Source organism: Neofelis nebulosa, chromosome 14, assembly GCF_028018385.1.
Source record: "Neofelis nebulosa isolate mNeoNeb1 chromosome 14, mNeoNeb1.pri, whole genome shotgun sequence".
Taxonomy (NCBI): domain Eukaryota; kingdom Metazoa; phylum Chordata; class Mammalia; order Carnivora; family Felidae; genus Neofelis; species Neofelis nebulosa.
In genome coordinates this window covers 60,799,167-60,809,629 of record NC_080795.1, presented here as the reverse complement: position 1 = coordinate 60,809,629, position 10,463 = coordinate 60,799,167, and the positions used below count along the sequence as shown (strand labels likewise).

At 41.6% G+C, this 10,463-nt stretch overlaps 1 pseudogene; it reads left to right on the top strand.

Annotated features, from left to right (window-relative positions):
• Positions 1 to 480: 480 nt before the first annotated feature.
• On the top strand, positions 481 to 1,644 carry LOC131495012 (large ribosomal subunit protein eL32-like; annotated as a pseudogene).
• The last annotated feature ends 8,819 nt before the right edge of the window (positions 1,645 to 10,463 follow it).

Genomic DNA, 10,463 nt, shown 5'->3' with positions numbered 1-10,463 from the left:
CTGGAGACCATAGTGGCTGTGGAAGAGCCTGAATAGAGGCTGCTGTGGCATTTTGAATGAATGGTCACCCAAGTTTTTGATAACTGGAGCAGGGGGATATACATATACATATATATATACACATACACACACACACACATATATGTATATATACACACACACACATACACACACACACACACACACACACACATATATATATATATATAATTAATTTTTGTTTATATGAAAAGGAATTTTAAAGGCATGCAATCTAAAAATTTCTACTTGCAGCTGGTTAGTTTTCTGAGCCACCACAGAGACAGAGCTAACACCCTGCCAAAGTTTAATCATAAACTGATAGCTGTAACTTGCGGCAAGAAGTGTGGGGGGGAAACCTGATTTAATAAGCGGACAGATAAGTCAAACACCCACAAATGGTAATTTATGGCTGCAAAGGGCAGTGTTTTAAAATCACCCTAGTGAGTTATATGTTTCTGAAAAAGTAACTATGTATCTGAAAAATTATGTTCTTTGGTAATACTTTAGACAATATTTTTTTGGCCGTGTTGCCTCACTAAGGTTATAAATAACATGGTCCCTTCTACTTTTATTTTCCTAGATTAGCTAGTTGCCACCAGCTCCAGTTTCCTGGCTGTAATAGAATTGCATTCTGTTCAGCTGCAAATGCTTCGTCACTCCTCCTCACTGTCACCTCAAGGCACGGATTTCAGCTGCCCATCGGGAGCTGAGTGCCTTTGGGGATCCTTTCTTCTGATCCAGTTGCCCTGTTGCTCTTCCATAGCTACTCCACAGGCTGCCATCTTGAAAAGAAAGCAAGATATTTCTTGCTTATTCATTCACTCAGTTATCCGTTTTTCCCAGAAGGCCTTGAAGCTGCAAGTACTTGTGGGTGTGTCCAAAGCAGGCTGCCAGCTGGGGCAGCTTGTATTGCCTTCCCAAGCTGTGCATCTAGGGGAAGCAGAATACACGGCCCCAAAGTATGCCCCTTTGGCATGTGGATTCTTTTGAGCTGAAGACAATTCAGGCCCAACAGACTCAGGAAGAGCTGTTTACCTTCCTTCCCCAGTAGTGCCTGGCACATAGTAAGTGCTGCATGACTATTTGCTGTTGTTTTTGATATTATTACTGTTAGTGCCCGCCTCATAGGTCATGTGGGAATGAATGAGATGACAAGCAAGCAAGGGCTTCCTCAGCACTCCTGCGGAGGCAGCAGCTATCCGTCACTGGGCATCATGGCTGACCTCAGACCTCTGGTGAAGCCCGAGATCGTTAGAAACAGGACCAAGAATTTCATCTGGCACCAGTCAGACTGCTATGTCAAAATTAAGTGCAACTGGTGGAAACCCAGAGGCACTGACAATAGGGTGCGAAGAAGATTCAAGGGCCAGATCTTGATGCCCAACGTTGGTTACGGGAGCAACAAGAAAACAAAGCACATGCTGCCCAGTGGCTTCCGAAAAGTTCCTAGTCCACAAGGTCAAGGAGCTTGAAGTACTGCTGATGTGCAACAGATCTTACTGTGTAGACAGTGCTCACAGTGTCTCCTCCAGGAACCGCAAAGCCGTTGTGGAACGAGCAGCCCAGATGGCCCTCAGAGTCACCAATCCCAATGCCAGGCTGTGCAGCAAGGAAAATGAATAGACAGCTTATGTGCACATTGTATTTGTGTTAATAAAACCATAAACTACAAAAAAAAAAAAAAAGCATGCAAGGAGCTTAACTGTCTTGAAGGAATTTAGATACGGGAACTGTACCAGGAGAGAGCTAATGCCAAAGTAACTTTTTACCATAAAGACTTATCTTCATGGCACCGCAAACATTTGTCTATCAAACATTTGCTCTTCTCATCTTCCTATGAATTATCTTCCTCCCCTTTGGCACCTCAAACCTCTGCCCCTTTCTCCTGGGCTCAGGATGGCATATAAGTCTCAATTACCTGACTGTCTTTGGGGCTCCTGCATATATGAAATTTGTTTTTCTCCTATTAATCTGTCTTATGTCAACTTAATACTAGACCAGTCAGGGAAACTAGAAGGGAAAAAGGGAAAAGTTCTCCTCTCCTACAAGCATCTACCTGGAAGAAAGGGCACCTCTGTCTAATATACACAGAGGAACTTCATCAGCTACTGAAGGGCTTGGTTAGGAGCACCGAGAGCCCATGGGAGAGGCTTTGTCTCAGGGAACATCTGTGTTTCACTGCCATTTAGCCATCAAACACCCTGGAAATGGGATTTGGAGCCTGAGGAGTTTTCTGCATTTTCTCACATTAGTTTGGCCAAGCAGGGGTTCTTAAGAACAATGATAGCAGCATCAGTGAGGACAACAGTAAACAGTGGCCGATTGTATTTTCCAAAATTGATTGCAGGCATATCTTCATTCTGCATGTTCTTCTACAATGTGAGCTTGCTATTCCTGATCACAAGTGAAGTCCATTTCTATACTCCCTTGAGCCCCATTAGTGCTTTGACCAGTAGAATGTGGTGGAAGTGACCCTGGCATTTCCATAGCCCTTTTCATGTCCTGGTAGCCTCCACCCTAAGAGGCCAGCTGCCATGAACACTGGGAGACTCCTCTGTGACCACCAGGTCATGAGAAACTCATGTGGGGAGACCAGGGAGGAAGGCATCTGTGTGAAGGAGCCGTCTCAGAGAGGTAGCCCTGGTGAGCCGTCAGATGACCCCAGGCCCAGCTGTCCTTTGGGTGCATCCATACAGAAACCCCCAAACTAGATGGGCCCAAATGTGGCCAGTCAACCCACAGAAATGTGAGGGAGAAGACACTGCTATTTTAAACCACTAAGTTTTGGGGCATCTTGTTGTGTAGCAATGATACCCAAAACACCCTTCCTGCCTTCTGCTGCTTCCTTTGAAAACATAATTCCATTTTTTTTGAACTGAATACTCTTTTGCTTCTTGCAACTTCATTGCCAGGAACTAGAACCATGGAGAAAATGAAGAATATAGGATGTGATAGAAATCTCATTGTAAAGATTCCTGGTCAGCACAGTCCACATTTCTCATGAGCTGGTTTTTGGTTTGTATTTCCTCACTTCTCATTTTGCCTTGTTTCTACCTGTCCTGCTCTTTGACATAAGATACATGAAAAAGGGGGCACTTGAGTTGACTCAGTCATTGGTTAAGCATCTGACTCTGGATTTTGGTTTGGGTCATGATCTTGCAATTTTGTGGCTTAGAGCCCCACATCAGGTTCCACGCTGAGAGTGTGGAACTTTCTTGGGATTCTCTCTCTCTCTGTGTCTCTCTCTCTGCCCCTCTTTGGTGCTCTCTCTCCCAAGTAAATAAATAACCTTAAAAAAGAGAGAGAGAGAAAGATACAGGAGAATATATGGACTCCATTCATTCATGTTTTTATTTTAGTCATAGGTCATGGAGGTGACAGTTACTGAGAGCCCAGAACTCCTGGCTATGGCAGGGGGTGGGGGGGGGGGTGGTGTCAAAGAAAAGAAAGCAGCTTCCTTGTCCCTGTGAGACTTATCACTAGTCAGGGAGACATGCATAGGAACAGTGAATGACACCATACAGTAATGCCACAGGAAATCTATCAATGAAGTACTTCAGAGAAAAGGAATTTCTACCCCCCTCTCTCAAGGCCACAAGCAAGAGAAAACTTGAGGGACTTAACTGGGCTGAGTCGGCAATGCTACACTCTGTGCCTGGGATGCCCTCTCTGAGGAAGGAGCCCTGCTTTGTGGTCATGAAGATGGTCAACGAGTGGCTGGCCACGGTTAGCTCTTTGCAATGCTGAACTGCTGACGGACTTCCACTTTGACCATTTGAATGTACTCTCTTTCCTACTCCACCCAAACACTTCTGGGCTCGGGCTCCAGTGGCACTGAATGGTCTGACTTACTTGCTTTTCCCTGCCTTGTATTGTTCACTATTTCATATGTACACATTCGACTTCTTTAGGGAAGGTCTTCTTTTTCTCGTTTACTCCTGCTATGGGTAGGGCACTTAGAACTCAGTAAGCATTTCACAGTTGATTGGTTGGAACTGGATTGGCTGGATCACGAAAAACTTAGAAGTAAAATGTTCAGATACTGAAAGCCTTAGAGGTATTAAGTCATTTGCAGAACTCTTAGCACATGTCACGCATGGAGCTGAGCACTTTCCAGTCCCTGACTTATTACAACTCGGTAAGGTAGGTAACATTATTCTTATGTTGTAGCTGAGGAAACTGAATCTTAGAGAGTAAGCTACCCTGGTCAAGATCATATGGTGAGTGAAGCCTGCATTTCAGATCCACGGCACTTGAATTCTGAGGTTTACGCCTCTACCATGATGCCCCATTTTCTTACCTTTGGAGTCCAATGTGCGGGTCAAGTGGGGCTGTCCGTCAAATGGAGTGCAGTTTTTATGTGTCTGGTTTCCCAATTTCCCCATACTTTCCAATTCTAAAGCTAATATACTTGGGTTTAAATTTAGCAATCTCTCATTTCCAGCCTCTAACTTAGTTTGGATATCATATCCAAAAAGTTGGATCCAATGTGTATATTTCTTGTGGAAGCAAAAAAGTGCAAACCTTGCAGCATCTGTTACTTATAATTGCTCTGCATTAAATTACCATTTTGGATTTAAATTTGAAAAAAAGTACATTTCAATACCAAGACTTTGATGTGGAAATGAACAAGGGTGGGAAGTAACTGATACCCTCCATATTTTTAATAGAGGAGATGTATAAGAAAATCCAAAGTCAAGGGAAGGTTCCCTGGTTCTTGTTCTTAGTCTTTGGAGGAGATTGCGGAATGTCACACTTGTGCTGGTGTTGAGGACCAGGACTTACAACACGCATCCTGAAATCTAGACTGGTTAGCCTTGAAATGTTGCCTCAAGCTCTTCCCAATTCCCATTCTGTCTACAGTGGTTGTAGGTCCTTCTCTACTACATCCAGCTCAGCTCCTGGTTGGGAGACCCACATGGAAGCCAATAGCATGCACCATCAGCGGCCTGTAATCAGCATGTCTATGCTTATAAATCCAGTGAATGTGGCAGGGGTCAGGGGAACTCATAGAAATCAATAAGAAAAAAACTAGTTGGCTAGAAAGGGAATAAAAGATGCAAATAGGATATAATCATTTGCTAGGGCTGCCATAACAAACCACCACAGACCTCGTGGCTTAAACAGCAGAAATTTATTGCTCATAGTTCAGGAGGCTGGGAAGTCCAGGGTCAAGGTGCCTGCAGGGGTGGTTTAATTCTGAGGCCTCTCCTCTTGGCTTGCAGGTGGCTACACGTCTTGCTGTGTGTTCTTTCTGCCTCTTCTTTGCATGCGTGCAGGGAAAGAGAGCCATCTTTCTAGTCTCACTTATAAAGACACTAATCCTGTTGGACCAGGGCCCCACCCTTGTGACCTCATGTAACCTTAATTATTCCTTTAGAGGCCTCAGCTCAAATTCAGCCGCACTCAGGATTAATGCTTCAACATATGAATTCTGGGGGGACACAAACATTCAGTCCATAACACGGGGCATTCACAGAAACGGTAATACAAATAATCAGTACACAGGCACTATTATGTTTTTAACAACATTAATGATAATTAATTTGGAGATTATTGTATCCTAAATGTTGTTCTAAGCATTTGGCATCTCTTCACTCATGATATACTTTTAAGACCTCTATGGCGATGTAGGTTCTATTATTACCTTATTTGGCAGAAGAGGAACCTGATGTATAGACAGGCTAGGCAACTTTGCCAGGGTCACACAGCTCAGCAATGGCAGCACCAGAATTCAAGCTCAGGAGCTGGCCTCTGAGTCTGAGCTCTTGACAACTCTCTAAGATGCTCAGGCTGTTCATAGGTACAAACCGGAATGATACACTAATTTTTAGCCATTGGAATGATAAAAATTTGAAAGCTTGATATATTGATACATCTATTGTTGGCAAGAGTTTGGGGAAAATGACATCTGTACACACCTTGGGTGGAAGTGGAAACTTTTGAAAGGCAATTTGACAGTAAGTATTAAAATTAAGTATGTGTGCATTTATACATTGAGCCAGCAAATCAACTTCTGGAAATTTGCTTTATAGATATGCTTACAAAATTATGCCAAGAGGGTGCAAGGATATTCACTGCAGCTTTGGTGTGAGTTAGTCAAAAACCTGGAGTTGATGTAAATGTCAACCAATAGGGCAGGGTTTAAAGAAATTGTGATGATTTGATGGAATGTGGGTGTGGGAGCACTGATACGGACATATCACAAACATATACCGATATGTTCTATTCGTTTGTTAAGGCTGCCATAACAAGATACTGCACACTGGGGGGTGGAAACAACAGAAATCAATGTCCTCACAGTTCTGGAGCCTGGAAGTCCTAGAGACCTCTCCTTTACTTGCAGATGGCAACCCTTTGGCTGCCTGTTCACATGGTATCCCTGTGTGTGCGTGCCCCTGGTGTCCTTCGCACATCTTAATTCTCTCTTCTGATAAGGACAGCAGTCACATCAGATTAGGGGCAACACTAAGGCCTCTTTTTACCTTAATTACCTCTTTAAAAGCCATTACCTCCAAATATAGTCACATTCTTTTTTTTTCTCTCTCTTTAAAAAGGTTTTTGTGTGCATGGTTTTTTTTATGTCTATTTATTGTGAGAGAAAGAGAGAGAGACACACACAGTGCGGGCAGGGGAGGGGCAGAGAGAGAGAGAGAGAGAGAGACAGAGAGAATCCGAAGGAAGTTCCTGTGCTGAGCTGTCAGCACAGAGCCCGATGTGGGGCTTGAGCCCACGAACTGTGAGATCATGACCTGAATTGGAGTCGGATACTTAACTGACTGAACCACTCTGGTGACCCTCCAAATACAGTCACATTCTGAGGTACTAGGAGTTGGGGCTTCAACATAGGAGTTTTAGGGGACATAATTCACCCATAACATACGTGGAAAAGATAGATAATCTTACGAATAGTATATTGTCTTATGTGTAATTTGGAAAGCTACATAAGGCTGGTATATGCATTGACAATTTTTTCTGTAAAGCTCTGCAAGAAACTCTGAAGCAGACTTACTTTGGGGGTAAAAAACTAGATGAGCTTGGAGTGTGGTTGAGGGTAAACACCTGTTTTACTTTTCTTTCTATGTTTAATATTCTGACCATGTGGAAGCATTGCTTTATTTTATTGTTCAAATCTCAGCAAAGGCTACCTACATAGAGGGATTGATTATGCAACATTTTTGCCTTTAATTTTTGTTGAAGAACATCATAGATATTATTAAAATTAGAAAATATATACTCTTAAAAAGGAACAAGAAAATTGAGAGGAAATGGACCGCTTATATATGTGGAGAGATTACTGGTTTATGCTTAACTTTGTTTTCAGTATGTTGTGATATACTGATGGTCTTTGAAAAGAACTTCTATACTGTTTCATAACCCATGGTCCCATCCCATTTTTCTGGTGTTATTTCAATTTATAAAGTTTTCTTGAAGGTTAACCTATATTAGGAAAGCATTGTGTCTTCTCTTCCCTGGAAATGGTCCAACAAGAAAAAAAAAAAAAAGACATTACTATCAACTTTTGACTATCTCAATTCTATTGATCTGCTTTAGGGATTAAGCACAGCAAATTATTAATCACTGCCCACCTTCTGTTACCAGCAGGCTCCTGGGTCACCTTCTCAGATCATCAATGTGTTCATTAAATGTCAAAGAATTTTAACATTTGTTCAAAAGAGATGTGATCAGGAGGGAAATCTTTTACACAACCGTTCTCCAAAGCAGAATCTTGAAATCTCGCTTGCTTCTGGGTATGGATACGCCACTACTTCCTTCTAATAGCAAAGAGGCTTTGAATTGAAATATTTTAACAGATTTGACCCATGGGGAAAGGCAAAGAGGAAATTACTTTTATTGAGGGCCCACCATGTATTGAATACATATGTTCTCTCATTTGACCTTCATGGCTACCCTGTGAAATGAGTATTATTACTTCCCATTTACTGATGAGGGAATAGAATCAGAAGGTTCAGGAAGAATTTCAAACTCTGGCACCTGGGGTATGGATGGAACCAAGATCCATCACCAGGTCTTTGCATCTGGAAGCATGTGTCCAGCCTTGCCTCTGCCAACAGTTCACAACAAGGGTGCTGCAGGGCTCTCTGGCTTCGGGGATTGGTGAGACAGAGCAGGACAGCAGGTCCAAGGCCTGGGTTTCCCTTGGAAACAGGACAATGGAAGAATCTTCACTCCAGGGGAGTGTCACCAGGGGAGACACTGGTTCGATAGTAAAGCAATGCTGCTGGAGGGGTTTCCACTAATTCCTTCCTTTTACACAGGGGGAAAATGAGGCCCAGAAAGGTTAAGTGAATTTTACTCTTATTTCTTATATTCCCAATTTCTTCTTTCTTGTTGCCTTTTGTAGATTTAAAGAACAAAGTAGCAAGTTCTGCAGTGCAGGGAGATGGTTTGCCAGAGGATTCTCTGTGGGCTGTGTGGCCTCATTCCTTTTTATTAGTCCACTGCCTAGATGTACTTGAGCTTTATCCTGTGTTTTCCTTTCAAGGTTTCATTAAGAAAGAAACCTTGGAAATCGTCACTTATTTTATTATATATGTTTTCGTGGTAGAAAAATAAAAATACACAAAAATATCTGAGGTGCCTGGGTGGCTTAGCTGGTTGAGCTTCTGACTCTTGATTTCTGCTCAGGTCATGATCCTGGGGTCATGGGATTGAGTCTCAGATTGGGCTGTGTGCTGAGTGTGGAGCCTGCTTAAGATTCTCTCTCTCTGTCTGTCTGCCTTTCTCTTTCTGTCTGTCTCTCTTTCCCTCTCCCTACCTCCCTCTACCCCTCTCCCCCATTCACATGTGCTCACCTGTTCTCTAAAATAAAATTAAAAAAGAAAAAAGAAAAACATACAAAAGTATTTAAAAAATGAAATTCCACATAATTTCTTACTCCACAAATCAAAGTTTGGGGTATAACCTTTCAAATACTTTACCATAATATAAATGAATGTACCCCATGCCTAACTATACTGAAGTCTGAGGCAAAACAAACAAACAAACAAACAAACAATATTGATCTTTTCTTTATTGAAAATGTTGGTGTTTTGTTCATCATGGATTTTTTTGCATTACTTTGATTTTTCAAACATTACATTGAAATATTATCTGTGTTAGTTACTGAATTTTTTGGTGTCCCTTAAATTTTGTTCCTGAGATGAATTCTGTTCTATGTCATTGTCTCATGCTTGCCCTGGCCTGGGAATACACACATTACTATTAAAATAAGTTTTATTTTCAGCTTATTTTACAACGTTAAAAAAAACCATACTATAATGAGATTTTATACTTCTATAGCACTTACTATATAATTCTATAGAACCACTATTCTTTGTACTCTATGTGTTAACTCAATTCTTGTAACAGCCCAATGAGGTAGGTACTGTTTATATTATTTCCACTTTGTAGATGGACAAACTGAGGCATGCAGAGTGAAAGTGCCCAAGGTCACATGGTTAGTGAGGGGCAGAGCTGGGATTTGAACTTAATAGTGGGGTTCCTAGAGTGTGTGCTCTAACCTGCAATGAACTCTGTCTCTCCTCGAGCACAATATCCTGTTACGTACATTTTTTTTTTTTAACTCTATCATGGGAATCTTTGAATTCAATACGGAAGACTCTACCCATCTTTAGATTCCCAATATAAATGGAAATTTATAGGTAAAAAACCCAAACATCTCTCAAGAGCACCTTGACAACCCCCTCTCCTGTAGCCAGTGGCATTGCCTCCGCCTGTGCCCTTTGCCTATCAAGACTGTTTCTCTCAAGTGGACTTTTGACCATTTCAACTATAGCTTCTCTTTTGTGCCAATGTTCTTATTTTGAAGATAATTGACTTGAGCCAGCAATCTGGCTGCTGTGTATGCAGAGCAAGCCACCTCTTCACAAGCTTAGGGGAAACATTTGGAGCACAGATTGCAAAGCACCTGAATTTGAAATGTTTATTTCTTGGCTGGCTTTTATTTTCTTCCAACTATCAAAGGAACTCTGGCTGAAGTTGACGCATTAATCACTTGTCTAATTTCATTTCTTAAAACCTAGTTATTTTTAAATGATAAGTAACATGATTTACTGCCCTTTTTGATTTAGAAACCTGTTCAAAATGCAGAGTGGTGTCTGTCTCTTTGTTCACAGAGTCTTGGGATGCTTTTTCTTTTTCTTTTTGGGATAATTAAATGCTTATGATTCTTTCATCTAAAATGCATGTTCATTATTGATATAGTTCATGCACTCTGGACCATTTCATTTAGGTATTAGTTATTTCTAGTAAAATGCAATATGGTTGGCATCCCTAGATAAGTGGGCTAGGAGAAATACCCTGACCCATTGTGATTATTTTGCAATATGGTACCTTTCCATTTGTGGGTAGTTAGCAAATCCTGCTAACAAGGTCACTAATTCAATCCCTAGATGGCTCAGTTCCAAGGCCAAAGTCTG